Source organism: Myxine glutinosa, chromosome 13 (assembly GCF_964187855.1).
Source record: "Myxine glutinosa chromosome 13, kmMyxGlut1.1, whole genome shotgun sequence".
NCBI lineage: Eukaryota > Metazoa > Chordata > Myxini > Myxiniformes > Myxinidae > Myxine > Myxine glutinosa.
Genome location: NC_136273.1, coordinates 33,551,082 through 33,575,446, shown reverse-complemented (window position 1 = coordinate 33,575,446; position 24,365 = coordinate 33,551,082). Strand labels below are relative to the sequence as shown.

The following is a 24,365-nucleotide window of genomic DNA, read 5'->3' as shown; positions in this document are numbered from 1 at the left end:
CCACCTCCTCCGTCAGATCTTCTATTCCCCCTTGTAACTTTGCCGTCCCATTTCTCACCTCTTTCTCTATACGCTTTTCGCCTCGCTTTACCTCCTCGCGTACCCCCGAGACCTCCTCACTTACACCTCGTCGTATCTCCTCTTTCATCTCCTCCCTCTCTTTTGTAGATGCTACCCTCATCTGTCCCAATTCATCCCTCTGAGCATCCAATTTACTTTCTAACCCGATTTTCACCTCCTCTATCTGGTTCCCCATCTGTTCGATTTCCCGGGCGGATTGCTCCCCTATTTCCCGCAATTTGTCTTCCATCCTATTTTCTAGCCCCATTAACCCATTCTTTACCTCTTTTATCCCGTGGTCTAACCCCTCAAATTTGTCGTCGAACTTCCCAAATTTCTTGTCTAATCCCTTAAAATTATTGTCTAACCCCTCACCGGTACCCCTCGCTTCGTCCCTCATTACCCCCAATTGCTCACCCTGTCGCTCACTATCAGCCCTCAATCCCACAATTTGGTTTCCCAACCGCTCACCCATTTCTCTTCGCTCTCGGGTGGACTTATCATTTTGGGCATCCATTTTTGCCATCATTTGAATCATAAAGACTCGCATGTACTCTGGCATTTCTGGCTCGGCTGCCGCGACCACGTGCGCAGCGCAACTTGGTGCTGCTACGGTCACGGGCGCAGCAAAATTTGGTGCCGCTTCAACCACGTGCGCGATAGCGCCATTTTGTGCGTCTGATACTCCCTCAACCACATTGCCAATGTTCTCCTCTACTTCGTCCCTCTGATCCTGGGTTACTCCTAACCCCTCCTCTAGCTCACCCACCGGCATCCGATCGCCTTGACCAGCCATGGCGCGATTTCAAAATTCGGGTTTTTGCTTTAAAACACAACAATTTCCAACTGCTTGTAATTTTGAGCGCGTTAAGTGCGCTTCGGGCCTCGTATCTCACTCCCAGACACCAATTGTTACGGACGCGGTTAAGATGTTATTTTGACCGAGCGGTGGTATTACCGCGACCGAACAGTTATTCCCCGACTAATACCCGATTTGCCCCAAACTTTGGCCGGATCGCGCCACCGCTATTCAATCGGGAAAACTCTAAAGCGACCGAATACAAAGAGGAAGAAGACGTACAGAAGAGTAATTGGATTTATTATGTACACATATAAGTAGGAAGAAAGCAGGCGCGTTTATTTACAGACGAGATTAGATACACAGTGCAACGCTAGCTTACCTACAGTCTTAATTAACCCAGGGACAGAACAAACAAGGACAGACTCACGCGGGGAATGATGATAGGACTGGCGGGAGATGTATGGCTGGCGGGATAGGGAGGTCCAACTGGTCCTGCAACCGATCGACTCGTTGGGCAGCCGCCGCCCCTTCGCGGCCCTGCTCCAAACTGCCGTCCAGGCCTCACGCTGCTGTGGCTGCAGTTTCGGTGGCTCCAGCTGCAGTAAATGCAGTTTCAGTGGCTCGAGATGCAGTAAATGCAGTTTCAGTGGCTCGAGCTGCAGTAAATGCAGTTTCAGTGGCTCGAGCTGCAGCTCAACCCTGGACTTCTTTCGGACTCACTCAAAGCACCTCTCTTGGACTCAACCGCTTGGACTCCCTCTCGTCTCTCTGTCAAAGCTCATCTCTTTTTGGAAACGCCCTAGCTGCGGGTTATATAGGCCCCGCCCCTCAACCTTCGCAAACCTCCTCGATGTTTCTCTCCACACCCTCTCCAAGTCCAACCCCTTGTTCGTGGTTGGTTGAGTGGGGCTGACTCACTCCTCCCCTCTATGACGAGGTGGGGACCCGCCTTTCTTCCCCAACCCTGCCTCGTGGTCAATGGCGGCAATTGTTGGTTGGCCATGCGAATGGCAATTGACGAAAAGGGGGAATGGAAGTTTTTGGAGTGGGAATGAAGGGAATCTATTTCTTTCACTGGTGCAATGGAGTATTTCAATTAATGGGAGACACAGCCTTACCCTAAAACACATAATAAGATATAACTATTGAACAGGGGTATTCTATGATTGGCTGTGGTGTGGATGCTTTATGGACTAATTATGGGACGCCCTTTGACCTTTACACAGCTCCGGAGGCAGGAGGCGCAGAATAAACAATAATAATAATACACACAATCAAAAAAAATACAGTCCTCATATCCGCAACAATATTTTCATTATACTCGAACTGCGAACCAACGAATATTTGTTTTTGTTCTATTTTCGGGAATAGCTTAATTTTCTGTTGGCTTCTGTCACCGTCAATTATATTTACAAAATATGAAGTGAAACTTGTTTCTTGGTTTAAATATCGTTCCTGAGCAGAGGTGAAATTATAAACCTCTCTCAATGTTCTTCTCTGAGAACCTCCTGAGCCACATATCACTTTGAGATTGTAGAAAATTATTTTTCCATTGACCTCTTGACATCTATTAAATATTTTAAACCCTTCAACCTGCATGCTTTATTACCCTCGCCAGAGGAGAGGGCGTGGCATTTGAGTGCGTTTGTTTGTCTGTCTGTTTGTTTGTTTTTCCGCACAGAATAAATATGATTTTCTCTGCAACCGTTGGTCCGATTGACAGGAAATTTTTACGATAGGTGCAACTCCACCGATATAATTTTTTAATGATAATTACGACGTCATCGGTCACGTGTTTCGGCCGCCATCTTTGAAAAACCGAAAAAAATTGCACTTCTATATCTCCGAAAACGCTGCATAGAAAAAATGGAGACATGGCTCATTGAAATGAAATCTCCATGTGGAATAACATATGTTAATGATGATGTCATAGGTGCCTCCATTATGACGTCATAATTCGACAGGCACGAAACTTCTTCCGATCAAGATGAAATTTATTGAGCATCATCTAGGGATAAATTGGTGAAGAGAAAAAATAACGATGATGTTATCGGTCATGTGGTTCGGCCACCTTGTTTGTTTTAACACAAAAGCCTTAAAAAGAACACTGAAAACACGTCCTGGCACGGGTCTGCAGTCTTTGACTGCTCTTTCTTGTTTAGGCTTGCTTTGGTTATCTCTTCAATAATAATTTTTTGATATTTACCACATTCGTTATGTTTCCATTTTAATACCAAGGCTGTGATTTTCTGCACTCTTTGGTTTAGTTATTGCTTGGTTCTATCATTTATATCACAGTAAAACCCCATCAACCCATTTTTTTTATTAATCCTTATTAAAACTTATCCTTTAAATATCTACATATCCATAAGGGAGGCTGTCAATTCCATTTTCGAAAATAAACCTCATCATCAAAAGCCCCAAATGCCTTCTTATTTACCTCCTCTATATATAATTGATGTTTATAACTTTTTATTGTATTCATTTTCTATACTCTTCTTTCTTAAAGGTTAAACAGCTGTAATAATGTTCAAAGTTTATTGTTTCTTTGATTACATTTTTCTTTACCCCCTTTAAATTTTTATCACTTTTCAATATTATTATCAATATATTTATAAGCATAAGGCTTTGCTCTCAATCCCACAAATTCATTCATTATCTTTCCACCCAATTCATCTTTAAACTTTGCAATAACCTTTTTATTCTTTGTGGAGAATAGTTTGATATCTGATTTATAATTGCTTGTATCATAAATATCAACATCCTCAGACATATTCTAATAAATATCTTCCACATTGATTTTGAAAATAAAACTGTCTGTATCCATATGGAGTAGATTAACTCCATCCATATATTTCTTCTTTAAGTTGTTGTAAAAGTAGTCATACATTAACAACTTTGACAACTCAAGAATTGATGTTCCCATATTAAAAGTACGTATATCCATTTCAATACTCTCTTTATTCACATGAACAGCACAAAAGTTCTCTGAAAACACCTTCACTCTTTGAAAACGTGGTTTATTAATTAATTTAGATGCTTGTTTGATGTTTCCAAGATGTAGCAAGTCTTATGTTTGTCTATTCGTAACATTACCCATAGTTTTTTTCTTTCTTCCAAATACAGCATTATTCATCAATTTTAAAAAGTCCTTCTCAAAATCTGTTTTTGCTTCCGTCCTCCTTTTTGTATTAAAATCAATATTGGTCTTTAACCAATGACTTTGTTTAAACTTTAAAAGTCTATGAATTTTTTTACTCTCAACCCAGCAGATAAATATTGTCTTAAATTCCTTTGATGGAAAACATAATTCCTTTTATCATATAATGTAGTAAGTAATTTTTCTGCTGGTTTCCTGCTCATCTTACTATTTCACCAAATGTCCATCCGTCTGTCTCTCTGTCTGTTCGTAGGTACCGTAAAAACTGCTGAACCGATCTCAACGATATTTTGGGTGGATAAATCCTGGGATCTCCGGGAGTAAAATAGGCTATTTAGTTTTCGCAATTTCAGCTTTAGTCTCCAGCATTCTCAGCTTTGGACTCCCGCACAACATTCGTGTTCGCATGACGTTCATTGTTCTCATGACGATGTTGCTTTCCCGTGTGCCGCACAAACGGCTGCACCGATCAGACTCGGTGACCTTGGCCAAAGACCTTTTACAAGGACACGGGTTGAATCCCTGCTTGAGAGAATTCCAAATCGCTCCCCGCCATCATGGCCGTCTCTCCAACTCACAATCCCACGAGATATGCGGAAAGGACGACCCAAAACCAATTATCTTCTTTTTGATTCATATATAAAGATCATTAAAAGTAAATAATGACCACTGCCAAAGTTCAAACGCCATTTAATCTCTACATGAGAGAATTCCACATAGCTATTTGGGCAGTGAATACGCTAACAGATTGCTGTTTCCATCGATCTTACCAAGGCCGTAACAGCTATCGGCTCAAAATCCTTTTAACTATTGATTTGGAAGTTTTTCCAATGAAGGAAACATTAACAATGTTGTTAAAAGTTTATTTTGTGATTAATTTGTGATTGGAGATATGTTGTTTGGAATTTAAAAAGAGATATCGAGGTCAAGTGAATGACGACATGCTGTGATGGTTTCTATTTTCTGAACGTGAACTTCGCGGATCGCCATATGCAGATTCACCACGGTCCCATGATCGATGTTTCTCTCCGTGAACGTACCCGTTTGTTTGCGAACAGGTACGTTTTTCATGGAAGTCCTTCACGAACTTGCTGTCCATGTCTGACGTGCGACTGAAGGTGCTACAGGAATGTGGAATTTATTGGTTTCATGCTTTAGCATTCGCGGTATCTGCATTGCCTGTTTGCTTCTGGCCTCCCACCCGTGTGTAGCACGGGTATCTCCCTCGTAGTAATAAATGATTGTTGATAACCGCAAAGCCATTCCTTTCTCAGACTTTATCAGGCGCATATGGCAGGTCTTTATGTTTGTTGTGGAATTCTTCTGGATATTTCAAACAACCTCAAAATATTACCCAATTTCTGCTTTATCCAATTATTTTTGAGAAGAGATTATGATGTTTAAATAACTTTTTCAGAATCTTTCTCTTTTACCCATTTGAGTTTTCCACACAGTAAATATTGAGACAAATCCATCCATACAAATTGTTAGCATCATAATACATACAAAATTCCCTGCAATGTAATGTAATGCCTGCAATGTAATGTATGTATGTATGTAATACATACATAATACAAAGTTCCCTGCTTGTCGTTAAAGGCGGCAAAAAGGGTTGGCGTCAGGAAGGGCATCCGGCCGTAAAATATTGCTTCAAAAAGGGGACCGAAAAACAACAACAACCACAGTTCCCGAAAAAGGCCAACCCCCTTGCTTGCGCTTGCAACCTTGGGCCCGCTTGCTTGCGCTTGCTTGCTTGCTTGCACTTGCAAGCTTGCGCTTGTGGGGAAAAATGGCCTCTAAAGGTGGTTTTTATAATACATCAAGTAAGAACTATCTTTTTAAGCATCATAGTTAGGAAGATATTTGTTGTTTGCTTTGGCATATCTCTTCGAACAAGTTTGTGATATTCCGTCTCTTTTAGCGTTCTCTATCATCATAAGCATATCTATATCACTGATTAATTCCAATGGTTGTTTTGTCATTTTTCCTTTAATACATCCTTAAAAACAGGACGGTTCCTGTTTGGAATGATTTTCAATTGTTTTTCACTGCCAGACAGGTAGACAGAGTAATAAAACGGACTCCTCTCTGCGCATGCGCAATCGGGATTGATTGAAGCCAAAGACCTGCCGAACTACAGGTTTGTTTTCCGATTCATGTTCTGATTCGTGTTCAAAATATAACATTCAATTGAAATCAAGTTGTTCTTGAATCATAAACTGACGTTTGTAGACAGGACAGACAGACAGACAGACAGAAGTGAACCAATTGATTAACCCTGCTTTTCGCTTCATGTGCACGGGGTAACAATATTGATACAACGATAAAGAAAATATGTTATTATAAATTCCCTGATTTATTTGATGCTTTTCGAGCAGAGACAGCAGGAAGTAAAATAACAATAAAAGAGAAGCGATATATAGTGCAGACTATTGTAAAAACGAACAACTCAAGAACGCGGCCCAGGCTTTCCAGCGCCTGATGGACAGCGTGTTACAGGACTTGCCGTTTCTGTTTGTCTATCTGGATGATGTTCTCATCGCCAGCGCTTCCAGGACGGAGCACATGCTTCATCTCCGAGTCTCGCCCCATCGTACCCACCGGCTGGAGATGGCTGGTGTTCATTGCAGTCCACGGTCTTTCTCACCCGGGCAGGAAGGAATCGCAAAAGTTGGTGGCGGCGAAGTTCGTTTTGGCACGGGCTCAGGAAGGATATGCGCGACTGGGCCAACACCTGCGTCGAGTGCTAACGCTCAAAGGTGCATCGCCATACCCAGGCCCCGTTGGCGACATTCCCAGTGCCCGAGCGATGGTTTGACCATGTTAACGTGGACCTGGTGGGGCCCCTTCCCCTCTCGCAGGGATTCACCCACCTCCTCACGATGGTCGATAGGACCACCAGGTGGCCAGAGGCCATCCCGCTTACATCTACGACATCTGCCGATGTGGCCTGGGCGTTCATCGGCACTTGGGTTGCCCGTTTTGGCGCCCCCTCGGACATCTCTTCAGACAGGGGGCCCCAGTTCACTTCAGAGCTCTGGGGTGCTGTTGCCCAGGGGTTGGGGGTAAAGTTCCATCGTACGACTGCATATCATCCCCAGACTAATTGATTGTGTGAGAGGTTCCATCGCTCTATGAAAGCTGCTCTCAGGGCCAGCCTAGGGGGTGACAGTTGGGCCGACAGACTCCTGTGGGTCATGTTGGGCCTCAGGAGAGCCCCTAAGGAAGACCTCCAGTCCTCATCCACTGAGCTCGTCTATGGCCAGCCGCTGCGGGTTCCCGGGGATTTCTTTCCTGACGCCACAAGCCCCTGGTCCGTCGCCTGTCAGCGGTCGGTTCTCCGGGAGATTGCCAAGATGTTTGCACCGGTGTCCACATCTCAACATAGTTTGCCTCAGTCCCACATCCCACCGGATCTATGTACAGCGGAGTACGTCTTTGTTCACCATGACGCACACCGGGGGCGCTTCAGCCGCCTTATGACGGGCCTTTCCGTGTTTTGGAGACCGGGGACAAGTCCTTCGTGGTCGAGATGGGTGGCAAACCGGACCACCTTTCGGTGGACCGCCTCAAGCTGGCTCACTTGGACTGAGACCAGCCCCCTCGGTTGGCCCAACCCCAACGGAGGGGCTGTCCCCCGTCGGGTAAGCCCCTGGTTGGCCCGCCTACTACCAAGCCTCTAACAGTCCTTGCTCGGGTCATCAGGGGTCGTTTCGACCAGGTGGTTAAGGCCCCCCAACAACTGACATTGCCAGTTCGAGTGAATTCTGTGGGGGCGCATGTGGGGGATACCCATAGAGGTGTCCGTAATTCACTAGCACGGGACCAGTGGGACTATTGATGGTATGGGCGTGGCGGGTGCTCGGTTGTTGGTGCCACGCCACTTTAAGAGGATCGGGCGGAAGTGATGGGGGATATAAAAAGAGAGGAGTTCCGGTCGGGAAATAAGTCTTTGGAAATAAAGGAGCGTTGAACAAGTCAATAAGTTTTTAACCTCTCGTTGCCCGCAACTCCTACAAGACAGTCTTTCAGGATTCCATTTTGGAGGATGTATGTGAGCAAGAGCAGACCATAGAAAGCATTTTTTGTCAATGCTTTAATTATTAACAACCGCCTTTTTACGCTTTATTTACATTGGTAAATCTTTGTAGGAAGAAGAATAAAGAGTCTGATTTTAAGATGTATATATCTAAAATAATGATTTTTTCAATAACAAATCCAGTACCTACCACACTATTATCAACATTTAGTTATTGTCGATGGAGTTCATCACAGGCATCACAAACTAAGAAGTCTTGGAATGTTGTGATAAAGTGAGGGTTTGTTCTCATATGGGGTGTTTCTTCATCACCTTCTCTTGTCATATTCATTTTTCCTCTCAAAAAAACTTAAAAGTATTCATTTCACTAAATGTGTTTTTAATTAGTTTCAATAGCCAGTTTAACCATATCAATTGCCTCAATGATTCATATTGGTGCTGGTTCTTTAAAGCGAAACAATCTTATTTTTGTTTGTCCCTTAAATGCTTCATCAGCGTTTTCAATGTCCCCATTAAAGGGGTAATTTAGAGTGTATCCCACATCTCCTTCTTGATTGGATTTGCGGATGTGTTTCTTATATAACTCTCTTTTAAGACATCTCAATGTTTTAATTCTCGTTCTGATGGAGATATTAGTTGAAGCAAATTCAATGTATGTTTGTGGGTTTAAGGTGTTTGTTATAACATTTATATTCACGATTCGAAACGTCGCAATACGTTGTGTTCACCATATTTATATAGCATAACTTCACTTCAAATAAAATTTCTTGAGGAAAATCTCGTGTTAGTTTAGAGATAATTTTCCACTTAAAATATAATTTAGTTGATGAAAATCTTGTGGTAATTTATTGATACTTTTCCACTTAAAACATAATGTTCTTGATGAAATTTAAACTATTCGTCCTCCATAAGTTTTATTACTAAATAAATAGAGAAAATGGATCAAGATATTAAAGCTTTTGAACAAACAAAAGATGAATGTAATTCCATCTCTTCAGAAGAGAATAGCTTGATGGAAGATATCATTATCTTTAGAAGATAACAACCAAGAATAATTGAAGAAAGACAATTATAATAATTATTGGATAAAACCCATAACTTGTATTCTCAGCGATAATACGGATGATATACCTTCACCCCAAGATTTAGATAAATCAAAAAAGAACCTCGTTATCTTTGATGATCGTGTTAATGAGAGAAACCAAACGGTTATGGATGGCGGCTACACAAGAGGGAGACATTCTTCTTGTAATTGTATTAATCTCAGTCAATCATCGGTCGGTCAATCGGTCAATAAGAAACAATGCCAACACTTTTATGTTATTAAGCCTCCGTTGACAAAGTCGCCAAATGTATTATGTTTTCAGGTTGTCCGTCCGTCCGTCCGTCCGTCCATCCGTGATAGGTTTTCGTTACCGCGATAAGTTGAGAACGGCTGAAGGGATCTTAGACAAACTTGGTGCAGGTATGTATAATGAGGTAAAGATGAACTGATTATATTTTGGGATCCCAAGGTCAAAGGTCAGAGGTCATGTCAGGTAAAAATGTGATAACTTGTGAACAGCTGAAGGGATTTAAATTAAAACTTGGTGCAGGTATGTATAATGAGGTAAAGATGAACTGATTATATTTTGGGATCAAGAGGTCAAAGGTCAAAGTCCTCAATGGGTCTGTAACATGAGAACGGCTGCATTGATTTGATTCAAACTTGGTACAGGTATGTATAATGATGTAAAAATCAACTGATTATAATATTTGGGGCTAACAGGTCAAAGTCTGTTATAAGTCTATAACTTGAGAACGGCTGAAGTGATCTAATTCAAACTTTGTACAGGTATATATAATGATGTAAATATTAAATGATTATATTTTGGGATCTCAAGGTCAAAGGTCAGACGTCATGTCAGGTAAAAATGTGATAACTTGTGAACAGCTGAAGGGATTTAAATTAAAACTTGGTACAGGTATGTATAATGATGTAAAGATTAAATGATTCGATTTTGGTGTCCCAAGGTCAAAAGCCAAAGGTCAGAGGTCATATCAGGTAAAAATGTGATAACTTGTGAACAGCTGAAGGGATTTAAATTAAAACTTGGTAGAGGTATGTATAATGATGTAAAGATTAAATGATTCGATTTTGGTGTCCCAAGGTCAAAAGCCAAAGGTCAGAGGTCATATCAGGTAAAAATGTGATAACTTGTGAACAGCTGAAGGGATTTAAATTAAAACTTGGTGCAGGTATGTATAATGAGGTAAAGATGAACTGATTATATTTTGGGATCCCAAGGTCAAAGGTCAAAGTCCTCAATGGGTCTGTAACATGAGAACGGCTGAATTGATTTGATTCAAACTTGGTACAGATATGTATAATGATGTAAAGATCAACTGATTATAATTTGGGGCGAACAGGTCAAAGTCTGTTATAAGTCTATAACTTGAGAACGGCTGAAGTGATCTAATTCAAACTTTGTACAGGTATATATAATGATGTAAAGATTAAATGATTATATTTTGGGATCTCAAGGTCAAAGGTCAGATGTCATGTCAGGTAAAAATGTGATAACTTGTGAACAGCTGAAGGGATTTAAATTAAAACTTGGTGCAGGTATGTGTGTATAATGATGTAAACATAAACAGATTAAATTTTGGGGTCAAGAGGTCAAAGGTCAGGTCATGTCAGGTAGAAATGTCATAACTTGAGAATAGCTGAATGGATTTAAATCAAACTTGGTACAAGTATTGTAATTATATAATAATGTGGGCGGAGGCATATCAGTCGACGTTGTTACGTCAAAGAGTGCCGTTCTAGTTCAAGTTAAATTCAAGAAGTATGAATAATTTTTGGAGAGATAATTGTTTGACATTATGTAGAAAAAGGAATATGAGGATTGTATGAACACACGACCAGAAAATATAAATATATTGTTGTGAAACAAGATGAGACACTTGATGATATATATATTTTATTTATAAATAACTAGCAGAAGTACCCGGCATTGCCGGGCGGGGGAGGGGAGGGGAACGGGGGGGGGAGGGAAGAAGAGGGGGGGAGGGGAGGGGGAGAGGTGGAGAAGAGGGGGAGGGGGAGGGGGAGAGGGGAGAAGAGGGGGGATGGGGAGGATGAGGGATGGGAGGGGGTGGGAGGAAGGGGGAGGGGGTGGGAGGAAGGGGGAGGGGAGTGGGAGGAAGGGGGAGGGGAGGGGTAGGGGGGAAGGGGGAGGGGCAAGGGGGGGAGGGGGAAAGGGGAGGGGAACGGGGGGGAGGGAAGAAGAGGGGGGGAGGGGAGAAGAGGGGGAGGGGGACGGGGAGAGGTGGAGAAGAGGGGGAGGGGGGAGGGGGAAAGGGGCGGGGATGGTGGTCGATTGTCAGGGATCTGAGTGATATTTAGTATTCCAGGAGGAGGTGGTGGTCGATTGTGAGGGATCTGAGTGACATTTAGTATTTTCGTAGGGGATGGTGGTCGATTGTGAGGGATCTGAGTGATATATACAGTATTGTAGGAGGAGGTGGTGGTCGATTGTGAGGGATCTGAGTGATATATACAGTATTGTAGGAGGGGTGGTGGTCGATTGTGAGGGATCTGAGTGATATATAGTATTGTAGGAGGGGGTGGTGGTCGATTGTGAGGGATCTGAGTGATATTTAGTATTGTAGGAGGAGGTGGTGGTCGATTCCAAGGGATCTGAGTGATATATAGTATTGTAGCAGGGGGTGGTGGTCGATTGTGAGGGATCTGAGTGATATTTAGTATTGCAGGAGGAGGTGGTGGTGGTCGATTGTGAGGGATCTGAGTGATATATACAGTATTGTAGGAGGGGTGGTGGTCGATTGTGAGGGATCTGAGTGATATATACAGTATTGTAGGAGGGGGTGGTGGTCGATTGTGAGGGATCTGAGTGATATATACAGTATTGTAGGAGGGGGTGGTGGTCGATTGTAAGGGATCTGATTGATATATACAGTATTGTAGGAGGGGTGGTGGTCGATTGTGAGGGATCTGAGTGATATATATAGTATTGTAGGAGGGGGTGGTGGTCGATTGTGAGGGATCTGAGTGATATTTAGTTTTGCAGGAGGAGGTGGTGGTGGTCGATTGTGAGGGATCTGAGTGATATATACAGTATTGTAGGAGGGGTGGTGGTCGATTGTGAGGGATCTGAGTGATATATATATAGTATTGTAGGAGGGGGTGGTGGTCGATTCCGAGGGATCTGAGTGATATATAGTATTGCAGGAGGGGGTGGTGGTCGATTCCAAGGGATCTGAGTGATATATAGTATTGTAGGAGGAGGTGGTGGTCGATTCCAAGGGATCTGAGTGATATATAGTATTGTAGGAGGAGGTGGTGGTCGATTCCAAGGGATCTGAGTGATATATAGTATTGTAGGAGGGGGTGGTGGTCGATTGTGAGGGATCTGAGTGATATTTAGTATTGCAGGAGGAGGTGGTGGTCGATTCCAAGGGATCTGAGTGATATATAGTATTGTAGGAGGGGGTGGTGGTCGATTGTGAGGGATCTGAGTGATATTTAGTCTTGTAGGAGGAGGTGGTGGTCGATTGTGAGGGATCTGAGTGATATATAGTATTGTAGGAGGGGGTGGTGGTCGATTGTGAGGGATCTGAGTGATATTTAGTATTGTAGGAGGAGGTGGTGGTCGATTGTGAGGGATCTGAGTGATATTTAGTATTGTAGGAGGAGGTGGTGGTCGATTGTGAGGGATCTGAGTGATATATAGTATTGTAGGAGGGGGTGGTGGTCGATTGTGAGGGATCTGAGTGATATTTAGTATTGTAGGAGGAGGTGGTGGTCGATTCCAAGGGATCTGAGTGATATATAGTATTGTAGCAGGGGGTGGTGGTCGATTGTGAGGGATCTGAGTGATATTTAGTATTGCAGGAGGAGGTGGTGGTGGTCGATTGTGAGGGATCTGAGTGATATATATATAGTCGCGCGGCAAGGAACATCACGTGATCGCTCTGAGCGATCGATTGCAACTCTGCGTCGTGTCGTGGGCGTGGCCAACGTGGCCTCATGCTCCCAGGTGATTGGCTAACTCGAGCTCGAGAGAGCCATAATGCGCTACGTTATGGCAAAAAATATGAATCTAAAGATGAAAGGGGAAAAAACCTATGTGGTGTGAATGGCAATGTTCGTCGCTCAAATGTGAAAAAAGGCAATCGCTTTTCGCTCTGAAATACGTGCGAACGCGTAACTGAGTTAATGGCGGCAAGGAACATCACGTGATCGCTCTGAGCGAATCGGCGCGCTGCTCTGTGACCGGTCAGAATCCGTGCATAATATTCCTCGCTGAAATGCGCTGAGGTAAAAATATGGTTTAAAAATATTATGAAATAAATTTTTAGGTCGGCCATGTTCTTACCAGGCTCAATGGCCATGTCTGTGCCAAATATCAAGTACGTGAGCCTCTCCGTTTAGGAGTCTACCGGTAACATTACACACACACACACACACACACACACACACACACACACACAAACTGTGTTTTATATATATAGATTAGCTGAATGCACCCAACGTTGCCCGGGTTCTTTTTGAATGAATTTAATCTTCTGTGCATCGGTCTGACGTGAGCCCAGTGTCAGTTAGTGCTCAACGATTATTTGTTCTTTCTTCTGTCGGGCCCCGCGAGAGAGAATTTTGAAAGCATGTGTTGCAATGAGTCGGATATTCCTATTAAGTGCATAAGTTGTACTTCAAGAGAATTTTGAAAGAAGAAGAAGATTTATTGGGAAATGGGCCCAGCCCAATAGTTATCAAAAAAAACTATTAAACTCTAATGATGTCATCAACACTGAGGAGCAAATAGTTTTAGCTGTCGAATTACGTAAACCTACAATCACAAAGTTTAAAAGAAGGAGAGTTTATTCCAAAGGTGTTGATTACATCTGGTCCGCTGATTTAATTGAACTAAATAATGATAAGGGATACAGGTATGCTTTAACCGTTATTGATTTGAGGAGTAGATATGCATGGGTTGTTCCTTTGAAAAACAAAAGGGGTAACACTCTAATGTTAGCTTTCAGTAGAATATTTAGTAAAAGCAAAAGGAAACCAAAGAAGTTATGGACTGATGAGGGAACAGAGTTCCATCACAAAACATTTGTGAAATTTCTCAAAGATAATGGTATAACATTATACAGCACCTTTAATGAAGGAAAGGCAGTTGTTATTGAGCATTTTAATCGCACTTTGAAAGAGAGATTATCTTCTATCTATAATTCCACTAATCTCTGTGTGTATGTTTGTTTGTACATTTGTTTGTTTGTTTGTATGTCTGTGACCGCTGTTTCTCGACAACTACCGGTCCGATATACTTGAAACTTGCCAGGTATATTGCTGGGGACCCGAGGATGTGCCTTTTCAAGGTTTTAAATTAATCGCAGAAGTAGTTACCGAGCTATGTCCAAAAAACGATTCAACCAATCAGAGAGCAGCGAGCTATCACGTGTGCCGAACGTGGCGAACACACTCTGCCTCGGATGGCACATTTGAGAGCGTATTCATTTATTTCCCGTCGGCAAACTATGTTGCCGTTAAACTATGTTTTAAAACTAATTATAGAACTAATTAAAACTAATTTGCGATTCATCGTAACTGCGATTTGCGAACTTCCGGACAGTCAAATGAGGACGTCACTTCCGGACTTACGTAGCGGCTAGCGGGCGCCATTTGGAGGAGCTGGGAGGACTCAGTCGTGATAGAGTGAGCCTGAGTGAGTATATCAAGACAAGAACAAGATCTAGAAGGAGGTATGTACGGTGCGATTCATATAATATATTGTTTAGTTATCGTCGATGAGGAATTTGGGGGCCCGATTAACTGCAGCGCCATCCGAGCTGCGGCGTCGGGACGATACATTCATTGTACGGTAACATCACGCACTTACGGGCACGTCCTATATATATAGTACGGGCATGCCCTAGTATATAAAAAAATTCACACAACTCGGTTCTCAACAATGAGTATCTTTCATTTAGGACATTGTAGATAATTACAATAATACAGTTGTCCCGGTGTGTACCCCGGTTTAGAATAGGTACACCGTATCCCTGCGCATCGTAAGGGGTAACAAAGGGTTGGCGCCAGGAAGGGCATCCGGCCATAAAAACATTGCCTCAAACAGGGAACCATGATTGTCATGGGGCCCGCAAGGCTAACCCCCACTCTAGCGGGGAAAATGGCCTTAAAACGATCATTCAATACAGTTCATTCATCAACAAAATCAAAACCATCGGAAACATTTACAAAATTAGAATATGAAAAGGAAATTCATTTGAGAAAAACCAAGTTCAAAGTTGGTGATATTGCTAGAATATACAGATGGAGAAGCCATTTTGAGAAGGGTTATACAAAGAGATGGACTAATTAACTTTCTTTAAATTGTTGATGCAATGAATACAGTTCCTTGGACCTACAAATTAAGTGATTTAAAGGGAGAAGAAATCTTGTGTACAGTACATTTTATTCACATTAATTACAAAAGACAAAGATGATAAATAAATAAATAATTTTCAAAAAATTGACTCGGCCCCCCTTTTTGTCTCCACCCACAAACCACGCACACACAAACCACACCCATAATCCCCATAATCCCCCTCCCCCTTGTGCACCACCACCCACCTCATCCCACCCCCACCCTTCTCCACACACACACGTAGAGGGGAAAGGGATGGGACAAGGGAGGTGGTGGGTCATTGGAGGGAGTGCACTTCCCTTTTTTTCTTTTTTTTTTGTATACAAGATCGAGGCTCGTGAAAGAGCGAACAGAGGCGGGAGAAAAGACGAATGAAAGAGTGAAGGTGAGCAGAGAGCCGACATTTCGGCAGTTTAACCATCAGAGGGTTGCTGGCAGATCTTGTGCGACCTGTAGGAATATTTGGGGGACAGAGCACAGAGAGAGCTGGGGGAGCAAGGCCGGAGAGGAGTCGGTAGAAGACAGAAAGACCACCTACCTGCCTGCGGTGAGTGAGTGAAAGGCCCTCAGAGATAGCTTCATCGCGGGAGATTCCAATGATTCTGAAAGCTTTGGATTCAACAGCGTGAAGCCGAGCTAGGTGTGAGGCAGGAGCACCAGCCCATAGGGGAGAACAGTATTCCCTTTTTCCCCTCCTTTATTCTCTTTTTGTAATTAATGATGAAATAATTGGAGGCAAAACAAATATAATTAAAACCATACAACATTAAAACCTTTACATTCTTTAAACATTTTTATTTGGGTGGGAGTAAATATTCAATTGTGGAAATGATGATTCTTTCCCGATACAAATCACAGTCTGCTTGTGGAAGATCGAGTTTTGTGTTAAGTTCATCAAGATGGAGGTTTAAAACAGCACAGGTTGGAAATGAATAAGCACTCTTTGGAACCTCAAAGTAATCCCATTCAAAGTTGTGATATTCATTGACTTGATCTTCAACCTCAACCATCAACTCTGTTATTGAAGAGATGCTGTGATAAAAAGAAAAAAACATAATTATTATTCGTATATTATTTGGGTCTGTATAAAACAATATATAATTAATAGGTTTAAACATAGCTTACCAGTCTTGTTGTGATAGTGGGTGAAAATCAGCACAGGTTGGAACCTCATAGTAGTCCCATTCAAGGTCGTGATATTCATTGACTTGATTTTCAACCTCAACCATCAACTCTGTTATTGAAGAGTTGGGGGCTAAACTGGAATAAAAAAAAGGAAAGGCAATAGTTGTTAAATGTGCAGTTATTTGGTTCTGTATAAAACAATATATAATTAATCTTATTATAATTCACCAAATGTCTGTCTGTCGTCCGTTCCCAGGTACCGCAAAAAACGGCTGAACCGATCGCTATGAAATTTTGGGTGGGTAATCCTGGGACCCCTAGGAGTAAAATAGGCTATATTGTTTTTCCAATTTTTCCAATTTCCCTGTTTTTCCAAACACGATGGAATAATATTTACCGATATGAACAGTGATGTGGCTTTTATTGAAATTCTACAAATACTGTTTAGATTTTGATGATTTCCATGTGATATGATTTAACGGATGTTTATATGAATCGTTTAAAATAAAAAGAGCCTTAAATTTCTGATATTTTGCCTTTTCATTTGGGCCTCCCAATTGAAGCCCCGCCCATAGGGCAGGTACCGTTGCTAGTAGGTTTAAACATAGCTCACCAGTCTTGTTGTGGAAAAGATTGAAACTCATCTTCAAGGTCAAATAACTCTTCGATTGACATCCTCCGTCTCCATGAAGCGCACTGGACCTTGGTTCATCTTATATTTTAAAAAATGATGACAAAATAGAGTTAGAACAATAACCTTCCTGTGTAAGAGGAAGGGATTAAAATTATTTATAGAATTAGTTATAAATATCTCTTGACTGAGAGAGTTTGGAAGGATTAACATTTTTTTAAAGGATTAAATGCTCTTGACTCGTGCGAAACCATAAAAGCAGAAAATTAAGTTTTTCCCTAAAATAAAACATAAACCAATATTCGTGGTTCTCTATTCGAGAATAACGAAAATATGAGTGTTTTAGAACCGAAAAATGGTTTTGGGGTCTATTTAGGATTTAACCTTTGTTGATGGCTTAAATGGGGAAGGGAGAAATAGACGGGGTTTTTTTGGTTTTTGGTGGGTGGCCCAAAAGTTCCAACGCATTTTCCCCATTCACTTACATGTAAAAATGGTTGTGTCTTACAACCAACATTCTTCCCCTACTGTTGTGCCAATACAGTCATCAATGTAGCGACAAACGAGCTTCGGTTGAGGATGAACATATTGATAATGGATTTGTTCCTCCACTTAGCCAATTTGCAGAGTTAGGATCAAATGGATTACCCAGAGCTACTGTGTTGGTAGTACAGTTGACCATGCAATGAATAAGAAAATATTTCAGACTAAAGACAAGTGCCGCTAGTCCTACAATGAACACATTTGGCACACAGACCAAAGTCCGAAGGGTATTTTCATCCATCACCTCAGCCTTTAAAGCCTACTTTTCCATCTTTAAAAAAAAAATTATACACAATCTGATTGGTTAACAGCTATCACAGGACATAGCACGGGTGAAGGCCAGCATATGTAATTAGCCGAGCTGTGTATTCCACCCATTGGCTGGACAGCAGGCCTGACTCCACCCACAATTGTAAACTAACTAATTAATAAGTTCGCCATTTTCATGCTGCGTTAAGCTGAAACCATCTGCTATGGTAAGTGTTATACAGTATATTCACAATTGCCGTACCTTTCCTATGTTTGTCCTTCATTGTAAAGCAAACCTGAGCCCATACTAGCACCTATAGGCCTCAGCCTTTTGGCCTTCAGCCCTCGAGTGAGGTTCATGCTTATACACTGCCTGGGGTTTTTCTTCTGGGAGCGACAGTTTTCCATTGACAAATTTCTTCCACACCTCTGAACCTCAATGTCTGTTGCACAGAAGCTCCACAACCTCAAGGTTGGCACCTCGTGGAATCAGTGGTGGTGCGAACAATTAAATTGTCAAATTGAACAATCTGATGATAATTTTTTTCAAATGTACAGGACCGGCTGCAACAGCGGGTTCTTTTACGTCACATGGGGCCTGCCTTCGAGGCGGTCCCGATTCCCAAACCATCCCACCTCCTACATCCATCAAACCATCCCACATCTAGCTCTTTGGGAAGGATTTCAAGCACAACTAGAACGGGCACTCGGTAGAGCGCATACCTTCGCCGCAGCTACTGTTCTGTACTTGGCATGGGAGTGTAGGGAACAGAACAGTGAACAGTTTGGTGCTGATTTCATGCAAATCGGATAAGAATTGACCGAGTTATGACAAAAAACGCACATTTTGCAAGGTCGTGACCCCCCTGACTTTTGACCCCCAACCGCTAACAAGGGTAATGTCTTCACTGGGTCATGTCGTATATCACAAGATCGGGCATTGAATTCTGAACATTTTGGCATTAGTTGCATGCCAATTGGATAAAAATTGACCGCGCTATGGTAAAAATACGATTTTGACCTTTTCGTGACCTTGACCTTGACCTTTGACCCGATTGCTCCCAAAATCTAATCAAATGTGTCCCGTATAATAGCCAATCATCCCACCAAATTTCATGCAATTCGGTTGAATACTTTTTGAGTTATGCGAATAACATACACACACACACACACACACACACACACAGACATACAAATAAATACACAGCGATCAAAACATAACCTTCCGCTTTTGCGAAGGTAATAAATAGAGATCCCAACAGTGGCAACATAACTCTTGCATGTAAGAAGAATTCTCAATTAAACTTTTCATGGTAAAGCCTCAGGTTTTCACGAGTTATGAATATTGTGGTGTGGTGCAGTTTTGCAAAAAAGTTGGCATCAACACTTACTAATTATTTCTGTTCATAGAACAGGTAACCCAGCTAGTGGAGAATAAAAGTTTTTTGAGTGCATGACGCGTGTCCTTGAGTGCAAGGTAAGGATTACACTGAAGGAACTATCTTGTGAACAGAATGTCAAATTAGTGTGGTCGAGCAACTTCTTAAGGTAAGTGCAACCAGGTAAGTGCTTTGCTATTTCAAACTTTTCGGGGAATCCTTTCAATCTATAAAAATTGCAGTGGTAAAGTATGCTGCACCAAGTAACATTGTCGGACGGCACCAGAGTCATTGCCATTGAGAGAGGCAGCTCGGAAATACGCCGTCTGAAGATGATTATTAGGATGAACGAGATGATTTTCCAGTTTGACCGATCTCGGTTATTTTTATATATATATTTTTGTTTGTTTTCTTATTCCCTTTGTGTTTTATGTTTTTTATGATGGTTAAACTTACGGTGTCACCAAATAATAGTTTCCTTGGATATGGGACAATAAAGATTGTTATTATTTTATGCTTTATTTTCTAGCTTTTGCCATCGTCTGGAGAACTAAAAAGTGATCTCTACCTGGACAATCAGCTGAACAGACCAGGTAGGCTCTCTTATGTAGCCAAAGCGATTGGTGGGAGAAGATATGCCAACTTTAGTTTTGGATGTAGCAAATGGGACCGGAGGAATTTTTCATGGTACCACGCCATCCCTACATAGAGTGCTGGCGCAGTTGATAAATACACTCAAAAGTAGCAGCATAGAAATTCAATTGAGACAGAGAAGGCTTCGGTTGTTCGGACAGGTAATGTAGCTAGAACTATAGAGGATGAATCGAATCGGAAGATAGTAGGCTAGAACTATAGAGGATGCACCTAATAGGAAGATAGTAGGTTTTAAGGCAAATGAAAAAGACGAAGAGGCAGCTCGGCCAGGAAAACATGGCAGGAAGGTATCAACAATGACATGAAAATAACTGCTTTAAAGAAAGATGTGAACGAAATAACAAAATGGAGTCGTGCGAATCCATCGACCAACGCTATAAAATAAGAGCAAATGTCGTTAAAAAAACGATGACGACAGAATTTGCTTCATGTCAATGGAAGTCAAAAACAAATTGCATTCACGCTGGAGCTGAACCTTGAGCTTAAGGGTCATTCATAAACATTTCAGTTAGGTATTTATAACCTATGTATATTATAAAACAGAAGAAATACAACAACAAAATAATGATAGAGAAGAGGTGTAAAAAAAAAAAAAAAAAAAAAAACTTGAAGAGGGTGGTGGGAGGAAGATGATCTAGAAATTTGGCTCACGACAAGGATGAGGATAGTAAGGTCATGAAGGGGGTCTATTTCAGGCAAAGTTCAAGACCACAGATCAGTGGATCATTCAGGCTTTAATGAACCAGCTTCTGCACCTTTCACAAGCATCGCCATTCCCGCCAGTGTGGATCCGCGCTTGCACACCCACCACATGGAGTGTACAACCTCAAAGTACTGCAATTGCATCCCCTTTACCTCTAACATTGTTTTAACATTACAACATTTTCCCTTAATAGGAATTTTAAAAAAAATTTATAAAGAGGTAATTAATGATAACTAAATTATGAACCAGAAGCAAAATCAACACCCTTAGGCACTCCATGATCAACTCCCCCATCCAAAACCTTGATCTCTTCTATCCCCGTTAATTCACCCCAGATCCACTTTCTTTGAAATCCCGACTTCTTTCTTTCCTGGAAGTTCTAGCAATTATACCTCTCCCCCCCCCCCCACCCCCCCTCCCACCTTCCCATGCCTCCTCCCCCCAAGCCCTTTCCCTCCCACAGATCTTCCGTTGTCCCTGTTCTCTGCTGTTGTTCTTGTGTGCTTCTCTCTCTCTCCCCATCTTGTCTCCCGCTCCCTTTTATTGTATATTTTGTGTGTCCGTTTGTTGTTGTTTTTTTGTGATCGATGTTAGCTCTTACACGAGCCCCGATCTTGTATACAAAAAAATAAATAAAACTGTCCAAGCTTTCAAATGTACCAACCGAGGTCACACATAGTCCGCCATTGTTACGGGATTCACACGGGCCTATTTTGTGAGCCATCTGGGCAGAACTCTTTTCCCCTGAGTCTCTTACATAGGTCTCACATTCTGAGCTATCGAGGCAGAACTCACTTCTTGATTTGTCCCGAATTTTGTCGGTCTGCAAAGTAGAACTCGTATGATGAGTCATCAAGGTAGAACTCGTTTTGTGCATCATAAAGGTGGAACTTGTTTTTTGGGTCATCAAGATAGAACGCGAATGCTGGGTCATCAAGGTAGAACACGAATGCCGGGTCATCAAGGTGGAACACGAATGCTGGGTCATCAAGGTAGCACACAAATGCCAGGTCATCAAGTTAAAACACGAATGCTGGGTCATCAATGCAGCACACGAATGCTGGGTCATCACGGTAGAACACGAATGCCAGGTCATCAAGGTAGAACATGAATGCTGGGTCATCAAATTAGAACAGGAATGCTGGGTCATCAAGGTAGCACACGAATACTGGGTCATCAAGGTAGAACACGAATGCTGGGTCATCAAGGTAGCACACGAATGCCAGGTCACCAAGTTAGAACACGAATGCTGGGTCATCAAGGTAGAACGTGAATGCTGGGTCACCAAGTTAGAACACGAATGCTGGGTCATCAAGGTAGAACGTGAATGCTGGGTCACCAAGTTAGAACACGAATGTTGGGTCATCAAGGTATAACGTGAATGCTGAGTCATTAAAGTAGAACCTTAAGATTTAACTTGAGATCTGTGAGAGTCTGATATTTTGTCTTACATTCCTGGAGCACTTACATGACGGAGTGATGATAGATCCACGGCAAAATATCGCATCTTCTTCTTCAGTGGCCGCTACGACACCTTCTTCCCCTGCATGCAACAACTGACAACTGGGAGAAAGACAAAAGAGCTGGAAAATACAAAAAAAGAGTTGGACAGATTTTGGATAGACAAAGAAGGATCACTGGAATAGCGAAGAAGAGGCAGCTCAACTGGGACAGAGAATGTTCTGCAAGGTAGAAACAGAAACCAGGAGTCACATCCTATCTGGATGTAAAAAAAAAACAAAAAAAACTCATGTCAGAACAGCTGTACACCCAAAGACACAAGTTATGTGGAGTAATCTACTGGCACATCTGCAGAAATTTCAATATCCCAGTTTCACAAAACTCATGGAAACATGAAAGAAAAGCAATCATTGTAAAGAAGGACATAATGCTCACGACCTGATGATGCCATCCAGCGTGAACAGAGAAAGCAAAGGACTGTGACAGAGATAGTACTCAGGAACAAAAAGGAAAAGCCAACGTTGCTCATTGAGATGTCAAGTACCCGGCGATTTCAGCCTAAATAATGCAGAAATCAAGAAAATTGCTGGAGGAGTGCGAATCATGAGTGCGAATGCCAAATAACTCTGGCAGGATCTCCCCACGATCACTCGTTACAAGCCGAAGTTGAAATATCCAAGGAATGACGACACACATTGCCAGCCAAACTGACTCATTTTTACAGCCAATTCGATCACCCGGTGGGCACAGCACCAACCACAGTGGAAGTGACTGCTCAAGCTTTTGTGATCTCCAGAAATGACACTCGGCGTGTTCTGATGAACCTGAAGGTCAGGAAAGTGACTGGTCCTGATTGTGCCAGCCCCGGGCTGCTGCGGTCTCTCATGCTGATGAACTGTCGCCCATTTTTACTTTACTTTTCAACTGGTCACTTCAGCTTTGTAAAATTCTCCATGTTTTGAAAAAGTCCATAATTATCCCTGTGCCAAAGCGTTCGTCAGTGAGTTGCCGGAATGATGATAGACTGGCGCCAACTTGTCTGGGGTTGCAACGGATTAACTCTCAACATTTACAACTTTCATTGTTTTAATCTTCGGTCACATCTGCATATGTCTCTCTCTCTCTCAGCATGTGATGGAATGTCTCAATTGTAAAAACCTTTCTTTCCTCAGGGCTATCCGATCAGATTCATGAATCCTTCTGTGATAACTTGGCAGCCTTGATTGTAATCATGAGTTTTATAACTCTGGCAAACAGAGGGGTATGTCTTTGCGTGGCCTTCACATTTTTCCCTCCCACCCACGGGTCCACCAGGAAATAGAAGGCCACTCGAGAGAAGATGTCAGTGAGAACGGATCATATTGTTAAGCGTACTATGTTTCAGTTCTCTGTGATCATTAAATAAATTTGTTTTGTACACCCTCTGAGTTGAAGACAATTCTCTTCTTCGACAATTGCATATATGTGACAATAAATTCATTATTAGCATTATTATTATTATTATTATTATTATTATTATTATTATTATTGTTATCATGCTTAACAACCGCAATCCTGGAAATACTGCATTGTCTGCATTCCTTTCTGAATCGCAATTGAATTTTTATTTTATTTCACCTTCAATTTCACATCTTGATTTTCTTCATCACAAACTCCCACTGGATTTGCCAGAAAAAATTTCAAACAATTAATTAATGCTCATCCAGGTGTTCACAATGACCTTTATATGGGTACATTAACACTCATGCCAGTCTTCCACCAATTTTGCCCTTCACGTGACTCGTGGTGGTCCGTTTGCCCTTCACGTGACTCGTGGTGGTCCCTCTCGGCTCTCCCCCCGTTGGTATTTTTGTGCACATAAGATTGTTCACGGTTCTGTTTAAATATTATTTAAATATGTATAACCTTTCCCCTTCAGTGTTTTACTCGGTGGTATTTTACAACACGCTGTTTTTCTTCCTATTTAAAAGGCTTTTCTCAATTTCCTCTCCAACTCATTCCACCTCAAAAAAAAGAAATTCAATATCTTATACGTCTCCCTCACTACATGGTCTAAATTCACATTCATTCCATCCCTCCTCCATCATTCTGAACCGGATTGCTAACTTGAAAATCACAACAAA

General features: G+C 41.9%; 1 long non-coding RNA gene across 1 annotated transcript; it reads right to left on the bottom strand.

Moving 5' to 3' along the window:
• Positions 1 to 16,282: 16,282 nt before the first annotated feature.
• On the bottom strand, positions 16,283 to 23,247 carry LOC144888645 (uncharacterized). Its single transcript, XR_013621193.1, has 3 exons — positions 22,250 to 23,247; positions 16,623 to 16,757; positions 16,283 to 16,529 (listed from the first exon to the last, which is right to left on the bottom strand). It is a non-coding gene; the product is annotated as an uncharacterized LOC144888645 (long non-coding RNA).
• Positions 23,248 to 24,365: the final 1,118 nt, after the last annotated feature.